At 40.6% G+C, this 22456-nt stretch overlaps 1 protein-coding gene and 1 long non-coding RNA gene across 4 annotated transcripts in view; one reads left to right on the forward strand and one right to left on the reverse strand.

Moving 5' to 3' along the window:
* Window positions 1-631: 631 nt before the first annotated feature.
* LOC128836269 (uncharacterized) lies at window positions 632-9500 on the reverse strand. Its single transcript, XR_008444756.1, has 3 exons — window positions 9285-9500; window positions 2314-2519; window positions 632-776 (listed from the first exon to the last, which is right to left on the reverse strand). It is a non-coding gene; the product is annotated as an uncharacterized LOC128836269 (long non-coding RNA).
* A 207-nt stretch (window positions 9501-9707) lies between these two features.
* CNOT2 (CCR4-NOT transcription complex subunit 2) overlaps window positions 9708-22456 on the forward strand; it is a 122321-nt gene continuing 109572 nt past the window's right edge. The window contains exon 1 of one of the 3 annotated variants that reach the window (XM_054026360.1): window positions 9708-9873. The gene's annotated coding sequence lies outside the window, so the exon portion shown is untranslated. The remainder of the gene's footprint in view (window positions 9874-22456) is intronic. The other 2 variants (XM_054026369.1, XM_054026350.1) reach the window with 2 other exon arrangements.

Genomic DNA, 22456 nt, shown 5'->3' on the forward strand with positions numbered 1-22456 from the left:
ATTAAGTATGGGACCTGGCCCTTTCCTCTGAATGAGTTTGGTGTTGCTAACTCTCCGGATTTTATCATAAGTCTCATGATGTTGGGTGTTTTCTTTACATATTGTGAATACATGAGAAACTCAACTTTCTTTCTTTTTTTTAAGGGAAGTTTCCAGGCCTCACAGTTGTGGAGAAAAGTTTGAGCTTGTGACCCAAGTTCATCTGAAAGGAACAAAATCTAAAGGGCAAATAAAAAGATCCTTTTTTTAATCTTGTGCTTTTGAAGAATGTGACTTATGATTTTTGAATGCTTGAGACTGCCAGTTAGTGCTTAATTAGATTCCAGAATCTACACTTAGCAAAATTATTTGAACTTTACATTGGGAAATATTCAGTTCTCATTTAATCTGTTGTATGTAAAGGCATTTAATAATTTAAAATATTACATAAAAATGTGTTTATTTTCTTAAGTTGATAAGATTGATGGTATGTGACTATTAAATACAAAAGATATTATGTCTAATCAGTAGGGCTGTCAAGCAATTAAAAAAATTAATCGCAATTAATCACGCTGTTAAACAATAACAGAATACCATTTATTTAAACATTTTTGATGTTTTCTACATTTTCAAATATATTGATTTCAATTACAACAGAAGACAAAGTGTACAGTGCTTCATCCATCCATCTGTTGTTGTTGTTAAAGGTCTCAGAGCAGATTTCTGGTTCTTTGGCGGTTCTGGTAGAGGTGTCCCTGTAGCTCTGATTATAGCATTGTCAGGAGAGCTGCCCGTGCCTTTTTAAGAAAAACAGAGATGTTCCAATTTAGCATCAAATAAACATTTTACAAAACTTAACTTTGCCATCTCTCTCACCCACACCTATGTATTTGCTTAACATACAAAACCTCATAAAATAACCAAACCAATAAGAAAAATATATTTACTGGGCTTCATCTATCCATCAGCCGTTGATGCTGATGGATTTTCCTTTTCAGCTGTCTCTTTCCTTTTTCTTTTGAGCTTGTTTACCTTCATGGAGAAGTTGTGAGATTATTCCCACAAAATGACAATGTTATAAATGGAGTAACTGTCCCTATTATAATTCTAAAAACCCCTGTTGACATGGGTTATGAAACCATATCCTGATTTCAGAGGACCCGTCAACAAAAGGTTCAGCTACACAGTAGCTGTATGAAGGTGGTGGAATGTGCATTTGGCAGATTGAAAGCCTGCTGGCACAGCCTTCAAAACCATTTGGAAGCCAGTGTCATTAATGAAGTCAACATTATTGAGGATTGCTGTGCCCTACATAATGTTTGCAAAGAGTGGACTCAGGACACTGCTGATGTCTGAACCAATACACACAACCAGACAGTGCCCCTCTTATCACTCATGCAATGGAAGTCTGAGATCCTTTGTGTGCCCATAATATAATGGGTATGCCTGGTCCCATCCATGAGGGGGAATGAAATGGTATTTGAGGTGGTTGTGTGCATGTGATCCTTCTTGTAAATGTGTAGGTATTGTATATCATGAATTCTATAAATACTTTGATAATGCATGTTATCTATACTGGCAATGTGCTGCCATTTACAGGTTATGGATTACTGTGATCATAGAATCATAGAATATCAGGGTTGGAAGGGACCTCAGGAGGTCATCCAGTCCAACCCCCGGCTCAAAGCAGAACCAATCCCCAGACATATTTTTACCCCAGCTCCCTAAATGGCAAAGGATTGAACTCACAACCCTGGGTTTACTAGACCAATGCTCAAACCACTGAGCTATCCCTCCCCCGCAGAGCTTCGTGGAAGGGAGGGGGCAGGACTGGACTAGCAGGGATGTGGCAGGTCAAGACTGCGGGGCATCGTCAGAGCTGCGGGGGAGCTCGTGACAGGATTCAGAGCTGTACCAAAGAGCAGGGGACTGGGACAGCAGAGGGGGCTGTGGGTGAGAAGTGACGAACTATGGCAGAGCTGTGTGGGAACCAGTCACTCTCCTCCTGATGTTATCTTCCCCATCGCTCCTTTCTTTACATTCCTTTACCCTTCCTGATCAAACCTAGCCTCAAGACCTCCGGAGAGTTTGGCTGCCCTCCCTTCGAACTTCTCCTCTTGGTATCTTTGGTATTGAGTCATCAGCAAGGCCGTGCCCAGCGATGGCAGTTTGTATATGTTTATTATGAAACTTTGAGATTAGGCATTTGATGACATTCATTAAAGTCTGTGCCACTTTTACCACTACCTATAATAAAATGTTGCCTTCTGTGCAAATCCAACATTTTATTTCACAATTACAAGCTGCAACAACCAGTAATGCAGACCAGCTGACCTCTCTCTCTGCCAGTCTCTCCTCATGCTGTGTCTCTTTCTTCCCTGCAAATATCCTTATCCTTTTGGTAGCTGAGTTGGAACCTGGAATTTGTTTAATCAAGCAGGTCTCCCATTAGCTCATCCTAGACTCTCTTTCCCCACAGTAAGGTGGTTCAGGCACCCAGGCTTCAGGTGCCATGAATTATCCTGTGGAGGTGGAAGGCCCTTGAAAAGAGAGAAACAGAGAACATTATTGCCTGAGCATGGTAAAAAAAAATACATTGGAAACAAATGGTTATGTATAAAATAAAATTGTAACTCAGAATCTACAGCCTGGACTTCAAAAACAAGATACTCTCATGTCTAATAAAGTATTGCTCACCCAAACTTCCTGCAACGCTTTAGAGCCAGACAGCCCGTGATCCTTCTTAAACAAGGCATACACAATCAACTAGCCTCCTAGGTGAAAGATTTGGGGTGTCTCTGTGACGATCCACAGGGCTAGGACCTAGGTCAGATAGTCCCTGAGCATCTGCTGTATCCACACCACCACCCAACAACTTTGACAGAGCAGTAACTGATGGACTGTCAGTCCTGTGGGACCAAACACCACTGAACTACAGAGATCCTGACTGGCAGAGCCTACTACATTCACTAATTGGCTGAAGCATGCTATTTAAAGCCTAAGAGAAACATCTGGAGGCTGTCTGGGCAAGTAAGCAAATCCCCAAAGTGTGAGGCATACAGTTCACAAATGGCCAGATAGGGAAATAGGTATCAGTTACCTCCTGCCTGAGGGGAACATCTCTGAGGTATGTCACCTCCTGGTGACCTGCCTTAACTCCAATACTTTAAGAGCATAATTTTCAGTACACAATTTCTTAAATAGCATCCATACATTTTGCAATGATTATGATGACCAGAGGGCTACTGGCTCTAGGTAGAGATTTCACAAGCCACCTTTAGATGAACTATTACGGAGATATCTGACCCAGGGGATCCTGTAAAACTCTGTGCATCCCCTGTGCCCTCTGCCAGTTGGCACCAAGGGGTCCCTGGGTCACAGTATTGCATTGCTGTAGTCCAGCCAAGAGGTAATGAAGGCATGAATAACTGAGGCCAAGTCTTTGTCGGCCAGGATGCAATGGTGTCTCCTAGCCAACAAGACGAGATGGTAGAAAGCATTACTTTTGGCTGTTGTGATGTGAGAGCACATCACCACCAAGGATCCAAGAGTATTACTAGGTGATCACATGCCCCCAAATCAGTATTTAGGTTTGTGACTAAAATAATGATAAAATTCTGAGAGACCACACAAAGAAGCTTTCTTTGGGTTGTATGCTGCCAGTCTTGTCTGTCAGTTTGCTGGCTTCTGAAGTTAGTCACAGCAAGATTAGAATGCTGTCTTAAAAGGCTACTAAACTGCATCTCGCATTCAGAAGATGTGAATGCTGCATGCTTCAATGTTGATTTTGGGATGGACTAGCAACTGAATATGTTTACGGATGTTTGCACGATTATATGCAATTCATGGGCACAAAAGTCTATGAAGTCTCACCACCTTAGAATTTCTCAACATTTATTTTGACATTCAGCAGAAGGGAAGCCAGAGTCCACAACCTTGGGAGATGATTGCCCATAACCAGCACAAATATTTATTGATATCAAAATTATAAAAATAGAGTGAGAAATGTAACAGAAAATATAAATACATTATTAATTCCAGTCTTCTCTTTTTTTTTTGCTGTTGCCAGTGTAGACTAACTACTTGGTTTGGTCTTTCCTGAAATAGTAGGTCTGGTCTTGAACCCTTTGCTTTATAGAGAAGTTTTTTAAGTTGATAGTTGGATGGCAACCCATCCTCTACCCCACTATTGGCTCCTGAATACCTCTGAGCAAAAATCAATGCCTTTAGTATATGAAGTAAGTCACATTAATAGCAACAGTTGGCTAGGACTGAAGTATCCAGGGTAAGTTTGTTCAGTGTTGATTGAACTATTGCGTGTTTAAAGGTGAAAGGGAAGATTCTGCTCTGAACAAGGCATTGGCTATTTCTGTTAGAGGTCACAGTCACACCAGTTGTTCATGACTCACACAAACCAGGAAGGGCATGGGTCGGATTCACAAGTCTTGGTTCGGGACTCCTTTAGGGTGTCCAGAACATTTTGACTAGTGAATGTATAACTAAGCAGCTCTCTAAAGACCATGAGCAAGACAATAATCACAGACATATGATTCTTCCTAAGGTTCCCGTACCTTCTTTACCCCCACTTCCACAATTCTGGGATGGATCCCATCTAGTCTCTGTGTCTAACCAATCATTGTTTGAAATGCCATTATCGTCTCTTTTTGTGTGAGCTTGAACACTTCTAATATTTTCTCTCCTTTGGAAAATAAATTTGTCTGCACCCTCAGCCTTCCATTTTCCCTTGAGAAATAAGATAATCTGTCTACAGTCCTAATTTTCTATAACCGATATTATTTTACAGGCCTTGTTTTGCTGACCTCTTTTTCTTTATACAGTGTGTCAGAAGCATATTATTTCTTGTAAAATCTTTCATTTTATTTTTTTATTGTAAGTCCTATTATTTTTCACAATGGACAGAGTTCCATTAACTTGACATTTGTCTTGATGATTTGACTTACTTTACACTAAGTCAGACACTGAAGAGAAGTAATAGACAAATATGTATATACTGGGTTTTTTTAATACTAATAAGGTGGTGGGATCACACCCTCTTCTAGGATGACATTTGGGGAGAAGGAAAAAACACCTTTACCAATTCCCTTGTCGAAAATACAGGTCCACTGAAAACCATGGGCATCTGGCTGGGGGCCTTATCTATATTTTAGTTCAACTTCAGTGACAGAGGGTATCTGGAGAAAAAAGGTCTCTAACACACACTTCTGACATGCTCCAAAAACTTGTGTTTTGGAGAGACTGTAAAATTTAGTAGACAATATTTATAATGAGAAAATTCTTTTGCTGAATGTTTTCTTCTAGGTGTGAATAAAGTTTAACACATTATAAGTAAATGAACTATTTGTTTTTTCCTGACAGCTGCTGGGATAATCTGCAGGCAGGAAAGTGAAAAGGCCCCCTCTACACTACATCTGTTAACTTAAGCCTGATCTACACTACAGAGTTAGGTCGCCGCAAGGCAGCTTACATCGACCTAACTACGTAAGGGCAAGTCTACACTTAAAACACTGCATTGGCACAGCTGCGCTCATGCAGCTGTACCGATGTAACACTTTAATGAAGATGCTCTAAACTGACAGGAGAGAGCTCTCCCATAGGTGTAGTTAATCCACCTCCCTGAGAAGCAGCAGTTATGTCGATGGGAGTTCTCCTGCCGACATTGCGCTGCCTACATGGGGAGTTAGGTAAGTATAACTATGTTACTCAGGGGTGTGGATTTTTCACACCCCCAAGCAACGTAATTATACCAATGTAGGTTTGTAATGTAGACCAGACCTAAGTGTCGACTAACATTTCGCTCCCTGCCCTGCTAGGCTGACTTAATAACTCCTCCTCCATGAGAGGCAACGTCGATGTAGTAAGGTCGACACAGTGTCAGTGCAGACACTTCATTACTTTCATCAACCATTACTGGCTTTCAGAAGCAGTCCCACGATGTCCCACCCTGACAGTACAGTTGGTACAAGTGCTCCTGGTGAGGACGCGCATTGCTGACACAAGGAGCATAGCGAGGACATACAAAAGCGATTTAAATAATGCAGTGGCTGTATGCTGACGTAACTTAGGTTGAAATAATTTTGTAGCGTAGACATGCCCTGAGTTTGTAGGCTCTGGTTAACAAATGTTTTTTAAGTCTGGCAGCCAACAATGACACTGCTTCCTTCCCCAGACCTGAAGAGCTTGGTATAGCTTGAAAGCTTGTACCTTCCACCAACAGAAGTTAATCCAATAAAAAGCTATTACCTCACCTACCTTGTCTCTGTCATACCCTGGGACCAACATGGCTGCAACACTGCAGCCAACAATGTTTCACTTTTGTTTATGACCTAGGATGGCAAAGGATAATCCTCTGTTGCTGGTCTTGATGTTTTTTTTTTTTTTTTTTTTTTTTGCAAAGTAAATCTGATTCCGCAACTGTGCCTTTGTAACTAGTTTGAGCAATTCTTCCTCCTAGCTCTCTATGCAGTAGTATATGCCAGATTGTATTTTTCACATGCTACTGGTGCCACTTTTTGTGCATTACCAGTCACTCAGGCCTGATCTACACTGAAAAGTTATATTGGCATAGCTTTGTTGGTCAGGGGTGTGGAAAAAAAACACACACCTGTGACTGATGTAGCTATGCAATAGAACTCCCAGTGTAGACACAGCTATGTTGACAAAAGAGAGCTTCTATTAACATAGCTAACTTTGTTTGGGGAGGTGATGTTCCTACACCAACAGAAAACCCCCTTCCATTGGTGAAGGCTGCATCTATATTACAGGGCTATGCTGGCACAGCTATGTTTGTATAGTCTCTGGGCTTGTCTACACTTACAGCGCTGCACCATTGTAGTGCTTAGTGAAGATGCTACCTATGCCAATGGGAGAGCTTCTCCCGTTGACATAGGTACTCCACCTCTCTGTGAGGTGGTAGCTGTGTTGATGAGAGAAACCCTCTTGTTGACATAGTTCTGTTTACGCTGGGGGTTAGGTAAGTATACCTACATCGCTTTCCACATCCCTGAGTGACACAGTTATACTGACATAAGTTGGTAGTGTAGACCAGCCTCTGTCATATAGACACACTCTTATATTGATTTAAAATTGGCTTATATCAGTTTAGATTGTGAAATAAGCCACTCTGAAACTGAAAGAAGACTGTCCACATACAAACTTGTACCAGTCTAGCTAAAATAGGTTTACAAACACACTTTTAGCCAAATCAGTGCACGTTTGTATGTTGACAAAGCCTTACAGCTGCAAGCTAAACTGATCTATGCCAGGTTTAAATTGAAGTAAGAAATTCCACACAGGGTTTTGCAGCAATTTAACTTAATTTGTTTAAAATACCCTTTTATTAAACTGGTACAGGCCTGCAGAACAGGCCTCATCCTTGCAGAAAAATGTACTAAGCCAATAACAACAGGAGCAAAGTACAGGAGCAAAGGTGTGAACTCACCCCATTCATCACAGTAAGTTGTGGACTATTTATCAACTTCAGAGTTTATTACAAACCATTAAAATGCTAACAACTTTCCTTTTCTTTAAGAAAACAAAAAAGCAAGTCAAATACACAAAAGCTATGTACTTGCAATGTTAATATTCTACAATTAAACACACAAAGCAAGGGAATACAGCAATTAAGGTTCTTGAATTAACATTAACTTGCCCACATTGTGCATGCAGATTTGTGATTACTGGTTAGGCTACTGAATACACACTATGTGCAAAACTGAGTTCATGTTTCTGAGAGAACCTTACTTTTTGCATTCCTTGACTTTGTTCAAATATGTAACCTTAATGTTTCACTAATTTCAATTTTTTCACTAAAGCCCCAATCCTGCAATCTGACCAAGTCTTCTCAAACTTGCTGCCTCATCCACCCTCATTCTTTCCTACGAAGTGTATTTAACAGAGCAAATGCCCTCCTACCCCCACCAACTCCAAAAGGGTGTGTGGGTGTCTCAGGCTATGTCTACACTGGGATAAAAAAACCTGTGGCTGGTTCAGCTGACTCGGGCTCACAGGGCTCAGGCTCTGGGGCTAAAAAATAGGTGTGTAAATGCTCGGGCTGGAGCCCGAACTCTGGGACCCTCCATCCTCACAGCGTCCAGAGTTCTGGCTGGAGCCCAAGCCTGAACTTCTACACAGCCATTTTTAGCCCCTCAACCTGAGTTGGGCAAGCTCAAGTCAGTTGACCTGGGCCGGCCTTGGGTTTTTTATCCCTATGTAGATGTACCCTAAGAACTTCTGCCCCCACCTATTGTCTCATATGGTGTGTGTGTCTCACAGCTTGTCTATACAGCAGTGCAGCTGCACTGTTGTAGTGTTAAGAGGCCTGGTCCACACTACAAAGTTAGCAAGGCAGTTTATATCAACCTTACTGTGTTTACACTAAAATTTCTCTCCCGCCGACATAAATGCCCTGCTATGGCAACTTACCTCCATGTGAGGTGTACAGTCAATATTGATGTAGTTATATCAAAGCAGTGTCAGTGTACACACTGTGTTGCTTACATTGACTGTTACTGGCTTTCAGAAGCCGTCCCACAATGCCCCAGTGACAGTACAATCTGTACAAGTGCTCCTGGTGAGGACATGCACCGTCAACACAAGGAGCAAAGTGTAGACATGCACAAGTGATGTAATTACTGTTACCACTGTATGCTGCTATAAATTACGTTGACTTAATTTTGTAGCGTAGACACGCCCTCAGTGTAGATATTCCTATGCTGATAAAAGGGGTTCTCCCATCCTCATAGATCAGGGGTTCCCAATGCAGTGCTTGTGGGTGCCATGGTGCCTGCCGGGGCATCTAAGTGCGCCTGTGTACTGGCCGGCAGACAAGCATCCGCCGAAATGCCGCCGACAAACGGCAACATCAATAGGCGTTGCCGCCGAAATGTTGCCAATCGGCAGCATTTCGGCAGATGCTCATCCGCCGCCACGGTCCTCCGTGGCTCATCATCTGGCGCCCGCCAGACGAAAAAGGTTGGGGACCACTGTCATAGATAATCCACCTCCCTGAGAGGCCGTAGCTAGGAGGACAGAAAAATTCTATTTCCTTAGTGCTGTCTACACGGGGACTTAGATCAACTTAGCTGTCACTTGGGGGTGTGGATTTTTCACCATCCCCCCCAGTGATGTAGCTGGGTCCATCTAATTTTCTAGCGTAGAGCAGAAGCCCTCACAGCTGCTGCCCCCACCCATTGTCTCCTATGTGTATGTGTCTGTAACAGAGCTGCTGCGTCCCGGTCTACTGAGGAGGGGAAGTGGGTGGAAGGGTAACAATCCTAATACCCCACCTTCTCTGCCAGGAAGCGGGTGTTTAACGGAGCTGCTCCCTCCGCCCCACGGCAGTATCAGACCCAATACCCGCCCCCTCCTGTGCAATGTGTGTGACCGAGCTGCTGCCCCCTCACGTCAGGGGATCACAGCACTAATTAGGGCCCCGTTGTCTCCAGTGGGGAGCGTGTGGCAGGGCTCCCGCTCCCCTCCGCTCTCTCCCACGGGGGAGGCCGCTGCCTGTCCCAGGCCCGGCTCCCTGCTGCAGCAGCGCCCTGGCCTCCCGCCGGGGTTAAGCGCGGAGAGAGCGAGGCCCAGGAGCCGGGCTGGCCCGAGGGGAAGGAAGGAGCGAGGCGGCTGCGGCTCCTATCGCGGGGCCGAGCCTCCCCCGGGAGGCGGAGGGAGCCGAGCGAGCCGCTCTCCCCGCCGCGGGGCCGGGCCTGGACGTGCCACTCTCGCCGTCTCGCCCTGGTTCCGGTTGCCAGGCCGGGCGGCGGCGGGGTCGCGGCGGCGGCGGCGGGCGGGTCAGAGGGTAAAGGTCGCTCCCCCAGCATCCTCCGTGCTGGATACTCAGCCATCTTGGATCCGCGGGACAAGAAAATTCATGCGGTGAGTTCGGCCCCCATTATTTTCTGGCCCCCTCCCCGCGGCGCGCTCTGCCCGCTGCCTCCCAACCGGGCCCGCAGGCGCTGGCGGTAGGGCCCCCGGCGGCCCGGGCCCGGCTCCGGGGTCCCTGGGCCCGGCCGCAGCCAGCCGGGTTTCCGTTTGCTTTTGTCTCTGAGGGAGAGAGAGGGGGGGACGCGCAACGTCTGAGTCGGGAGCGGAGCCCTTAGGCCCAGCCCAGGCAGCGGCCCCGGCCTCTTCCGCCATCTCCGGCCGCGGCGGCGGCGCCCGAGCCCCGCTCTGCGGGGAGGGAAAGGCCGGCACTGCGGGAGGCGGCAGAGCCCGGGGCCCGCACCCTCGGGCCTCTTCATCCTCTGCGGCCGCCTGTGGCACTTCACTGAGCCCCGGCTTCCCGTCCTGCTGCGCCGCTCGCTGCCCCTTGCCCTGGCCGCTGCCTCCCCTTCCACCCGCGATGTCCGCCCCCTGCCTCTCCTCCCCGCTCCCGCCTGTGTCCCAGTGTCTTTCCCCCAAGCCCTTGGCCTAGTTGTGGATCCTGATACCCCTGCAGCCCTATCGTACATTCGGCTTGCTTAGGTGTGTGAGGATATAAGTTGGTGTTAATGTCCCCCATCCCCTGTGCCTTTTGGCTCCGGGTTAAGAAACCGATGGAGCAAAATCTGCCACCCATCGACTCTGGTGCTACTGGCTTTTCCTTATAGGCGATGCTGGGGTTTTGCTGTTCAACAGTGTGGCCTTGCGGCCTGTTACCTGAGTCCCCTAGATGAAGTGAGGGGGTGAAATAGGGTTAATTATTTTTTGGTGTATTCTCCACAGCCTTTCTGAGGGAGGCTGAGATGATGTGGGAATAGGTTCTGATCCTCCCTCAGAAATGTTTGTTAAACAAACTTGAAGCAAACTGAACCACTTCCTCTGAGTGCTGTCTCTGTGTCAGATGATATCTTGTCTTCCTGTGTCTGGTGGTGTTTATGCTTTGAAGCAGTTTTCAGTGTGAACCAGTGCTAATGGGAACATGCAGATACAGTAAGGGAGAGTTAATTTTTGTGTTTACAGTTGTAGCTGTGTGCACATATTCCTGAAATTTGCAAACCAAAAAATGATGCATCTGTCACTTAAACTTTTATTATAATTCAAGTTACACATAACTTTAGTTTAGATATTTTGTACTACTCTGTCCAAAACCCACAACATCATTATGTCAGTGTGGATCAGCAGCGTTTACTTTTTAAAAAATCCAGTTTGTTAGAGAAACTTACTGCCAAAACTGTGGTGTTATATTGGCTTTGAATTTCATATATAAAATGTAGAGATTTCCTGTTTGATTCCTGGGTGGGGAGTGAATTAAGTCCATGAAGGAATGAAACATTCATATTGGCCTGTACAGTGGTAACATCTGGTGGAAGTGATTGGCTGCTGGGCTTAACTCAGCAATAGGGGAGCTTAAAGTTTATCAAACTTCCTGTCCTGTCAGTCAGTAGACATTAGGTTTCTGGAAACATGGATGCAGTTCAAACTATTGAGACATGTTCAGAGCAGAATAATCAAATATAATTGCAAAGATTCCTTTATTTGAACCTGAGGGTGGATTTACATACGCACTAATGTCCTTTGATTTTTTTTTCTATGACAGTATTTTTCAATGTGGTCTATTGTTGATCAAAGCATGCCTGATCCAGTTCTTGAGGTCTGCCACTATTTTATAACATCATAACTGTTTGTGTGGAGAATTCCAATGGACACATGGTAGACTTCCAGATTTCAAGGTGCTAGATCCTTTTGGTATTATAAAGTACTCAAATTCCTTCATAGTTTATAACAAGAACTGGCATACCATTCATTAGAAGGTGGTATTTCACTTCCTCCGCCCCCCCCCCCCCCCCCGAAGCTGATAATAAGGCTAACATTAAGTTATTTTTTTCTCATATGTGTTGTTTTGTTATGATTTCTTTCTGATATTTGTTTAATGCCTTTTGCTAAGAATTTAAAAAGTGACTAGTGATTTTGAACAGTTTAGTTTCTAAATGCCAAACTTGAGATGCTTTATTTACTTTTTTTAAAAGAGGGCGAGTATTTAGTACTTCTTGAAAATCAGGCCTATTAAGGTGTTTCCGATTGGGCAGACAAAAATTGAGGTCTCAGAAATCACTCTTGACTTTTGAAAATCTTGGCCTTTGTCTCTAGCTTGTGTTAAGAATTAGGTATGCCATTTAAGCAGGTACTTGAGGTTAGATCTGAAATCAGAAACTTTAATTTTTAGGCTTCAGTTTTACACAATTTGTATGGTGTGGGATATTCTGTACGTCAGTTCATTGTATCATCATAGTCTTAATTTTTATAGGTATTTTTGTATTTGAAAAATATACTTTTCACTTCACTTAACTTTAATCTGTTCAAAAATTCTGTAACTTTTTGAACTTCGCTACTACTTCAACCCTGAAGGCAGGTATCAGTCACTAAATCGACAATGTATTGTTAAAGGTAAAATGAAAGCCACCTGCATCAGACATTCTGACTTGATCTAAAATATTAAGCCTAAAACTAATTGTAGTTAGATTCTTCTGTCAAAAATGCACGTGCAATTCTCACTGAAGTCTATAGGAATTGTGCACAAGTATTCAAGGACAGAATTTGGCCTTAAGCACTGCAGAATCCCTGTTGTTTTAAAGTGCTGTTTAAATAAATCTATTATCCAACCTGTTACTTGTTTGTGAAGATCTGTGTGGTAATTAAAGAATATATGGTAGTTCCTACTTTTTCTTTAATTGTTGGTAAACCACTTGTCACATTTAGAAATAAACAAAACAAATATTAGTCTAGACAGCGGGAGAAATGTTAAGTGCTCCAGCCTAAGCCCATATACAAGTGATGTGGTATGTACTAGTCTAACCAAAACTGAATTTTGTTGGGGAGAGGAGGGAAACAAACAAACAAACAAAAGCAGTTTATCATCAGATATACAGGATTAGTCAATCATTTTCATAATTAATAATGCAGAAAACACACAGTTTGATACATATTGACAAAAATCAAGAAATTCAAAGTTAAGTTAAGCTTGAATCCTCTGGCCTTTCTTAGCTTATGACAGAATCTTAATATATTTTTAAAATAGTGTTAGGAATTTGATAAAATCATCAATGAAATTTTACAGATGCATTTGTAGTTGAAAACTCTTCTGATGCTTCAGATATACTATATCCAGAGACTCAGACTAGCTTGTTTTGGTTCCAGTTTCCTGGGTAGAGGTCATACCATAAATAAGACTATGACTAAAATCCAAGGGCACTATATCGGGCTGTTGGTGATGGCTCTGATCCTGCAAACGCTTATGCGTGTGCTTAACTTTTAGTGTGCAAGTAGCCTCACTGACTTATTTAAGTCTATGAATTTGCATAAGTGTTTGCAGGATTGGGATCTAAATATGTATTGATGACTTTCTGAAAACTTAAAAAATCTTATCTAGATAGATCAAAGTTAGTATCAATGAGCTTTATTATAACGTTAAAAGATCTGCGTTTTTTAAAAAAGTGAAATTATTGCACAGACTACTTTAAAATGCTAATAACCCTTTACTGTGGGGAATACAAAAGGGAGAGTTGACATCCAAAGAGCCATGTCTATGTTGAATTAGTAGACACAATTAATTTTGTATGTAAACTATTTTTGAGATTCAGTATTGCTGAAATAAAAGTACTATTTTGTTTGTATGCCTTTGAAGTAAAATCCAACTTAAAATATCTTTTGAATTTAAGAGAAAATTAATATTGTTTTTGTAAAGAAGGATCCCAAAATGCATTATAAGCATGTACAGGTTACCAGGTTTTAGGCTTAGGCAGATAAGAGGCTAGGTGGTATCCTCTGAAAATAAAATTTTAATGACAAAAGTGCTTATGACTCCTAATTTACACTAGAAAAGTTTGTCAGTATAGCTGTATCCTCCTCGTGTAGATGCAGCTTAAACTAGCAAAAGATTGTTTTTGCTGGGACAGTTTCCTGAAAGAAGTAACCTACACTGGAAAAGGCACCTTCTGCTGGTATAACTGCATCTAAAATAAAGCTTTTGCTGGTACAGAAATGCCTTAAAAAAATCACGCCCCCAACTGACAAAAGTTACCAGCAAAAGTTTCTAATGAAGACCTGTCCGCTGTGCCTCTCATGAAGAATTTTAATGGGCACTTGTCTCAAGCTTTAGTAGAGAGAGAGAGAGAGAACTGGTGACAGAATATCAGGCAGTAGCTTGAAGACTGTTATGCTGCTTGTAACAATGTACAAATTACACGTCATTACTGAGCGTACACATCTTATTCTGCAGCTCTTAAAATAAAAAAATGTACAGCTGCATAAGTAAAAGGACACCATTTTCTTCCATAGTTTTTTACTTCTCCGTTGTTTGTAATACCTTCTACAAACTTCAAAATAATCTGGTGGTGATTGTTGTTACTGGTATTATGGTAGTACCTATGTACTCAAGTCATGGACCAGGACCCCACTACTTGGCACTGTACAAACAGAACAAAAAGATGATCTCTGGCCCAAAGAGCCTATCATTTTTTGTTTTCCATTTTGTAAATGTTTCCCTTCTGTTCCCTCCCGCCGCCGCCCCCTTATTTCTATGGAGTATAGTTCATCAAGCCTTTGTCTACTATTAGCTCCCTGGTTGTTTTTTTCATTACTTATCAATGGTGCTTTGAAAATAAGATTTTTCACTTAAACTTCACCTCTTCTGCCATCTGGTTGGGTGTGTTGTTTAATTTCACAATCACGGATTGGGAGACTTAAAAACCGAAAAATCCATAGGGCATTCCCCACCAGATCATACTTATAGGTTAAAATTTGGGACTAAGCTATTTGAGAATCCTTTTAAAATAATTAAGCGTTGTGATCTTTTCAGTCCCTTCCCTTTGCTGGTTTATTTGCTCTAACAGTCCAAGAGTAACTAACTTGAAATTCATTCAAGTCTTTCAGGTTCTCATTTCCATTTGTTTGTTTTGTTTTGAGGTTGTTGGGTTTTTTTCCCTTTGCTCTCTTAATGCACCCCAAATTTCTGGTGGTTTATATTTGCTAAAGTTGCATCAGTGAAATGGAAAATATTACTTTGCATGTTACTATGGTTGCCGGAGCAGTAGTCCAGAACGTGGGAACAGGAGTAAGAAAACCTGAGCTCTATTACTTACCCATCTATTGACTTGTTGTGTGACCTTGTGTAAGTCACTTAACTACTTTGTACCTCAGTTTCCCATGTGTAATAGTGGGGTAATACTTGCCCATCTTCGTAGCTTTATGGATGGAAAGTTCTATAGAAATGCATCGTACTATTATTTCATTAGTTACCGATAATTGTAAATCGTAAACAGTTGAAAACTAGCACTTAAAAAACTGTCTTGTACACTGTAAGTACGTAACAGTTCTGTTTGCACCTGGTTGTTTTGTAGTAGTGTTGCTAAAACACTTTCTATTGCAATATAAATATGCATATTTGTTTGGAACCATTAACAAGGAGTTTTTCACTGAAGGTATCCGGTTGAAATAGAATGACTAATTATGTACAGCAACTGAGTTTATTTCAAGATCTGGACTGTTAGTCTGAATTTGTAGGTCATTCCTTGGTAAAGAAGTTTTCCTAATGCTGTCCAAATTGTGCATAATGTCATTTCTTTGTCAACTTTCTGCATCTACTTATTACATGCAGCTATTCAAAATGTTCTTCTAATTAATTAGTGTTCCCCCTTTTCAGTGCATACAATTAATATATTCTATGAAATGGGAAATATTTGCTTGTAACTCATTTCTTCCTTTGTAGCTGTTTACGTTGTAGTTGTAAAAAATGTTTTCTCACAAATTGCAAGTAATTCCACAGAATGGCTAGTTACCAAGTGCATATTCAAATAAGATCCATAGTCAGTAAAGTAACAGGAACAAGGTTGGTACACTTTCTTTTTTATTGTTTTAATTGTTTGGTAGCACTTCATTTGTGAGAGAACACTCTTTACAAGTACAATGTAAAAGGTGCACAGCCAGAAATAGTTACAAAGAATGTTCTTCCACTTCATATAAATTGTATAGACTGAAAACAGGAAAACACTGTTTCATTAGAGCCAGAAGAGAACAGTATAAACAGCTTTATGTGACAAATAGATGCTGAAAGCTCACTAGGGACTTTGCTATTGATTTTATGTGGAAGGCAGTCAGGTACGATGGGGATGGGCAGCAGTATAAAACCCCTAAGATAGAAATCCGACAGATAAAGAAATGGCAATGTGTGCAATTTGGACAGCATTAGGAAAATCTTTACTAAAGAAACTTCCTACAAATCCAGAGTTTAACAGTCCATATCTTGAAACAAACTATTTTATATACATGGCCATTCTGTTTCATTCATATACTGAAATAAAAAGTTCATTATTAATGCTTCTAAACCAGTGGCTTTCAGTCTGTGGTCCATGGACCCCTGTGGGTTCGCAGACTGTGTTTAAGATTTTCAAAGTGGTCTGCACCTCCATTTGAAATGGAGTTTGCGGTGAATTACCCAAGCAGCAAGTTATGAAGCATACAGATGCTAGAATCTCTGCTAAAACAGAATCTGTTTCATGGACTATTTAACTGCTGTGAAGGTATTGAGTGTCTAACCCATCTGTAACAAACATAGGAGTAATGTTAATGGATTCATATGAGAGTTTTGCCATTTCTTCCTACCATGACACACGATCTTGAAATTAGCTGGGGCGGCTTTAAATTGGGTAAAAATTCAAGGAATAAAGAAAATATTAGATGGCAAGGGAGTGCAGAGTTCAACCTTTTCCTGGAAGTGCATGTTAGGTTCACACTGCAGTGTGAACAGTGTAAAGCTGAGCTAGAAGACAGTTGGAGGAATCATTTTTAAAAAAGGACTCAAACTAACTTTGTGAAACCAAAACGACTTTGTTAATTACATGTATCAGGAGGAAACTGTTCTTAATGGCTTCTTGAAACTTCAGAATCTTGTCTGTCTGGAATAGGATATTCCAATGCTGAAATCTCTCAAACATTCTAGTATGAGGGACATGGGTAGAAACCCGACTCTAATCTTAATCTAGTATGCTATTTTTGTCAGTATCCTCTTCCAGATGTTGAAGATGCAGGTGAAAATCTCCATTAATAATCTTGGGCAACTGTGTTTTGCATACATCAGTGTAACTGTCCTTGGTTTTGCAACATATCCAGTGCAGCACTTAATTTTCTAGAATGTTCTAAAGTAATAGTGTGAGCATATAGTCTGTGTTCTGTAATTTATTATTGCTGATTTTCTTTTTGTATTGCTCCCTGTGCTAGGAAGCATACAATTAAAAATACAGTGTAGGATGTGTTTATATTTGTTAATAGAGGAAATAATTACAAACTGCATTTTATAAATACCAAATGCTTTATCTATACTATTAGATGAGTTGCTGTTTCCATATTCAAAATTCTGCAGTAACATTCTTGGAAAGTCTAAGAAGACCAACAGTTTGAAAGTATTGTGTTGCACATTCAGAACTGCTCATGCAGTTTAAAAAAATAGCATATTTCTGTTTACAAGTATGTGCACTACAGGTATGGTAGACATAATTTTCCATAGACAAGATGAGCTGTACAATAAAAATAAATTCCTTGATATTTCTATATAATAGTTTTACAGGTGTAGGGTATGTGTTGTAGATGAGGGGAGAAGGAGAGTAATTTGATAAGTGTAACTTTCCTGTTATGGCTTAGCAAACCAGAGTTGTTAAAATATATAACACTTTTATACTAAAACCTAGCTTCAGGGAAAATTCATAGTCAAATTATACTTAAGACTTTTGGCTTTTCTGTGCTTATAGCAGTGCTCTTACTGGCACTCTGAGAATATCTTTGACATGATATTCCCAATTACTTGCTTTGTGTGCTACTGCTCAATTATAAGTTATGAATTAACCTAAGGGTTTATCAGTTTATCGCTGTATTAAGTGATGGAGTGCAGCATATATCTCATTTATGGGATCAGAGTGAAAAAAAATAACTCGAGTGTTGGAGCAGTGTAACTTTGACTTTGCAGTATGAAAAGAGTAGTGTTTAGAATATACAGTACTCATGTCTGCACCACTATTAAACATCCACAGCTGGCCCGTGTCAGCTGACATGGGCTTGTGGGTCTTGGGCTGCAGGGCTATTAAATTGCTGTGTAGATGTCCAGGCTCGAGCTGGATCCATGAGGGGGAAGGGTCCCAGAGCCTGGATGTCTATTTTTGCAGTTTTATAACCCCTCAGCCTTAGACTCACACACCCAAATCAGCTGACATGGGCCAACCGTGGATGTTTAATTACAGTGTAGACATACCCATAGGGAGTGTCTACACTGCCAGTCAACCTGGGCTCCTTACGTGGATTTTAGCCTTAACATCCCCTCTCCTTCCCCAACCTCTTCCCTACCCCCACCGTACACAAAGACAAACCCCTGGCCTGAGTTTGGAGGTGTTTTAAAACCAGGCTAGATTACCTGATTCACTTTAATTTGGGCTGCAATTTGCCCACTTTACAGTGAGGATCTCTAGAATCCTAGTGTCAGCAGAAAGAACCCTGGATATGCCCCAGACATGCTCACAGGTGAATGCAGAAACAGTGAGGAGCAGTGACAAGGAGAGGGATTTGCAGCTGGTACACACACTGGCCTAGGCTAATCCAGGTGCCCAGATTCAGATGCCAGTCACCTAGTTTAACTGTGTAGTGTAGACCTAGACTTTGCTCCCCTGCTGTGCAGTTGCAGCAGGTCTCAAAGATCTGGAGTACTCTTAAATACTAGGAAGAGTGTCTCCTTTATTTTAGCCTCTCTATAACCTCTATTTCTTCTGCTATCCTTATAAAAACATGTGTGCACTAATGTTTAATAGGTCATAAATGCTTCATTATGTGTGTGTTTTCAAGATGAATTTTAAAATCAATTTTGCATATTTTGACTTTTCCTGCTTTTTCTCGAACACCGAATTATTTTTATATATATATATATTAATGCCATTTGTCCTGAAGAAGTTTGCAGGTCAATGCATCTTAAAGCAAAATGAATTAGCAAGCAAACCTGTAGTCATGAAGAAAGATTTATAAAAACACTCAGTGAAACCTCTTTGTACTGTTATATCTTCAGATATATAAGGGATTTCTTAGATGTTTTATTGGTGATTGTACTAGCCAGGCAATTGAAATAGTTAGACATCTTTCTAGCAGTCACTAGAGTGTCTGTTAATGTTGCATTTTGATAGGAAAAATGAAATGTTGAAGATGCTTCGACAATAAAAGTGCATCTGTATCTTTGCCAGATTTTGTTGTTACTTCACCTTTTTAAAGAGTACATAGTATAAGCAACTCAGCACAGATATAACATTAATAGTTCAAATAGATCAAGGTTTTTTTGGGTGTAAAAATACAATGACGCAATTGTATTGAATTAAAATAATATGCCTTGTCTTCATTAGATCTTTTCTTAAACTTTTTCCTGCTGTGGCTACCGTTGGTGCAGCTCTGTCTGCTGGTGTAAATTCTAGTGTAGAGAAGGCACTGGTGGCTGACTGCATTTTAATCATTATGTTATCTTGACCTGCTTTGAGCAGGACTGGGTAACAGTGATTGAAGTGTTGGCAACTAATGCACACTCTTTATCTCTAGCATTGGTGGTAGCAACATTGGGCTATTGAGAGAGTCTTGTGAAACGCAACCTGTTAATTTATTAGTAAAGAAAATATTACCGAGAAAAGTTGAACGCATGTGTAACTGGAGTCAAGTTAACACCCAGAAAATGTATTATGTTGAATAATTATGCTTCAAAAAATTGCAAGTGCAAAGGCCTAGAAATGAACAGCTAAGGGATGTAGTCCCTTGTATTGTATTACTTCACCTATTCAGTACACACATTTTTTTTAGTTGAAATATATTGATTAATACAAGGATAACTAAATGTAATCAGCATAATTTTTAATCTTAATTTTTATATACAATTAAAGATATGACTACTGATGGTAGCCATTACCAAGATCTTAATTTTTTTTCTTTCACTTTTATGGAAAGCAGTCATTTTTATTTCCATTAACTACATTTAATAGAATTATTAAATCATCTTTCAGGTTTTGTGTTATGAGTGTTTTGTGTGTGTTATGAATTATATTGTTAACTGTCCATTTGTTTTCAGTCATAATGTAGTCACATGATTATATTTTGTCATAGTTCTTTTGGTTGCGAACATATTATCTCGAGTAATTACTGGGACATAAAAATTTTTAAATTGGGGAGGGAGGAAAACAAGTAAGCAAAAAACACATTTTACACAGAGTACACAAGAGACAGGAGGATTACAAATAAAATTGAAACGAGCTTAGCTTTTGTCTTGCAAACAAATAATAGACCCATTCTGAGTATTTTAAAAAATATCGTTTTAAAACTTTCTGCTTTAGTATTGCTAAGTGTGGACAGATGTACCCCTCCTCCCCCCCCAGTTCTAAAACACAGTCCATATGCTGTATAGAGTAAAAAAAAATTGCTATCTTCATGTAGTTTGACTTATTAACAATAACAATGTTCGTTTGAAGTCTTTTCCCCAGACTTGGCTATTATTACTTTCAGACTGGTCTTTAGGTCCTGTCACTCTGGAGAGCCATTCTCACTACCCTTATATCTGAGTGAGATAATGAATCACGTTTGAGAGTGCACCTAATGTCTTCCATTTGCTGCCGTTAGGGTGTATTTCATAGGAGAGTGCTTGCGGTGTGGAGATCCAGCTAGTTCCTCACTGCCGTATACTTCTACCTCTCACTAACAATCTGACCTGCATTGACCACTCAAATTTAACATTGTCTCCATAAAATTTGCAAAGGTGAAAATAACAAATTACTAGAATATTATTGAAAATAGGTCCCTTGAATAAGAAATGGGACTTTATGATCTCCTAGTAACTTCTTTTGACTTTTACATAGAAGTATACAAATTTTAAGAGGAGGTAATATTAAATTTGAGTGGCCACTGATAGTGCTACATTGATCTTCAGCATTCACTATTGAGATAGTTGCATCCATTAACGATTCATTTCAATCCTTCCTAATGTTTTTTTTTCTTTTTAATAACAATTTCCATTTAAAAAAGTGTAACTATTTTGGTTGTGTTGGACTCTGAAGCATACTTGCAACCTTAATTCCTAAAGTTTTTGTTAAGAAATATTGTTAATTTTAAAAGATTTGCCAAAGATTTTAAATTGTCGGTGTATCAGAGCTTATGAGGCCTAGCAGAGCAGGACTCTACTCCAGATATTAGTAAGTGCATAGGTGGTGAATGCATATGACGCTGGGAGTTCAACTGTGTTGGATATTGTGGGTAGTGAATGGTAGAGAAGACAAGGTGGTCTTTGTCCAGATGGAAAACTTCTTATCCAGTCTGCATTTTCCTGCCTCCTCAGGCTCCCTATACCCCTGTTCTGTGCCCCTTCTATGAACTTCTGGCTTCTCTTGTACCTTTTTTACCCATTTGTCCTTCTCTCCTGCTCTATGCCAGTGTCTGGTGTCTTTACTCAAAGCCCTGCTTTCCAGAATTGGAAAGCATGGCTTTCTGCTATCTTTCCATGTCTCTCTTGTTCCTCTACTCATTCACACTCTGTCTGTCTGTCCTCCCATTCCATACCCCTTCCCACACTTCCCTTTGGTCTTTAAACCCCTACATTTTGGCTCAGGAGTGGAAAAGTCAATTTATAACCATTTAAATGTTTATATTTTATTAATTAAAAAAACTGTTAAAAGAACATTAATGTTGCAAAGACAAAGCACTCAAAAGTTAGGAAATGCCAGAATTAAGATTCCCCTTGAAACCTTAATTCCAGCCCTTTTTTGTATATGCTCTATGATATGGTGTCTAATTACATGATTGTATGCTATCTTTTTCATACTACCTTGTTTCATTCAGTGCATGTGATGGGTCCTGTCCATTGAAAGAGTAATTATTCAATATTTCTTTTTATCTTCATGGTTTGATGTATAGTCTCATGCATTATTTACTGCACAACATCAAAAGCCTGCATTGATTGCAAAATTATTAATTTCCTTATGAGGTATTCTAGGATGTTCGCAGTAATATCTTAAATTCATTAATCTTGTAAAGATGTATTTTCACAACACCTGTAAGGTATCATCCCCATTTTACAGATGGGAAAGTGAAGAGTAGAGATTAAAGCCCGAAGTGTCAACTAAACTTTGAGTGCTGTATTTGAGAAGCCTTACTTAGTGTTTTACAACACTTTATATTCAGAGCAGAGCTTCCCTTGACCACAGTTGAAGTTGAATGTTCAGCATTTTTCAGTGTTTGACTTTGCAACATTAATATGCTTTTAACATAGTATTTGGGGTGTAATTTCCTAAGTTTTTTAAAACCTTTAACTTCGAATATATAGAAATTCCATCATGTTCAACTATATTCACACTCCCCTTTCCCCCAAATGGATCATCAGCAGGGTTGGCAATCTACAATACAATCCTCTACCACTGGAGCGGATGGAGTAACTGTTAGTATTAGAAGGCTATTTTGTGGACCTGCCCACTAGAGGGGGATGGAG

This window comes from Malaclemys terrapin, chromosome 1, assembly GCF_027887155.1.
Source record: "Malaclemys terrapin pileata isolate rMalTer1 chromosome 1, rMalTer1.hap1, whole genome shotgun sequence".
Lineage (NCBI taxonomy): Eukaryota > Metazoa > Chordata > Testudines > Emydidae > Malaclemys > Malaclemys terrapin.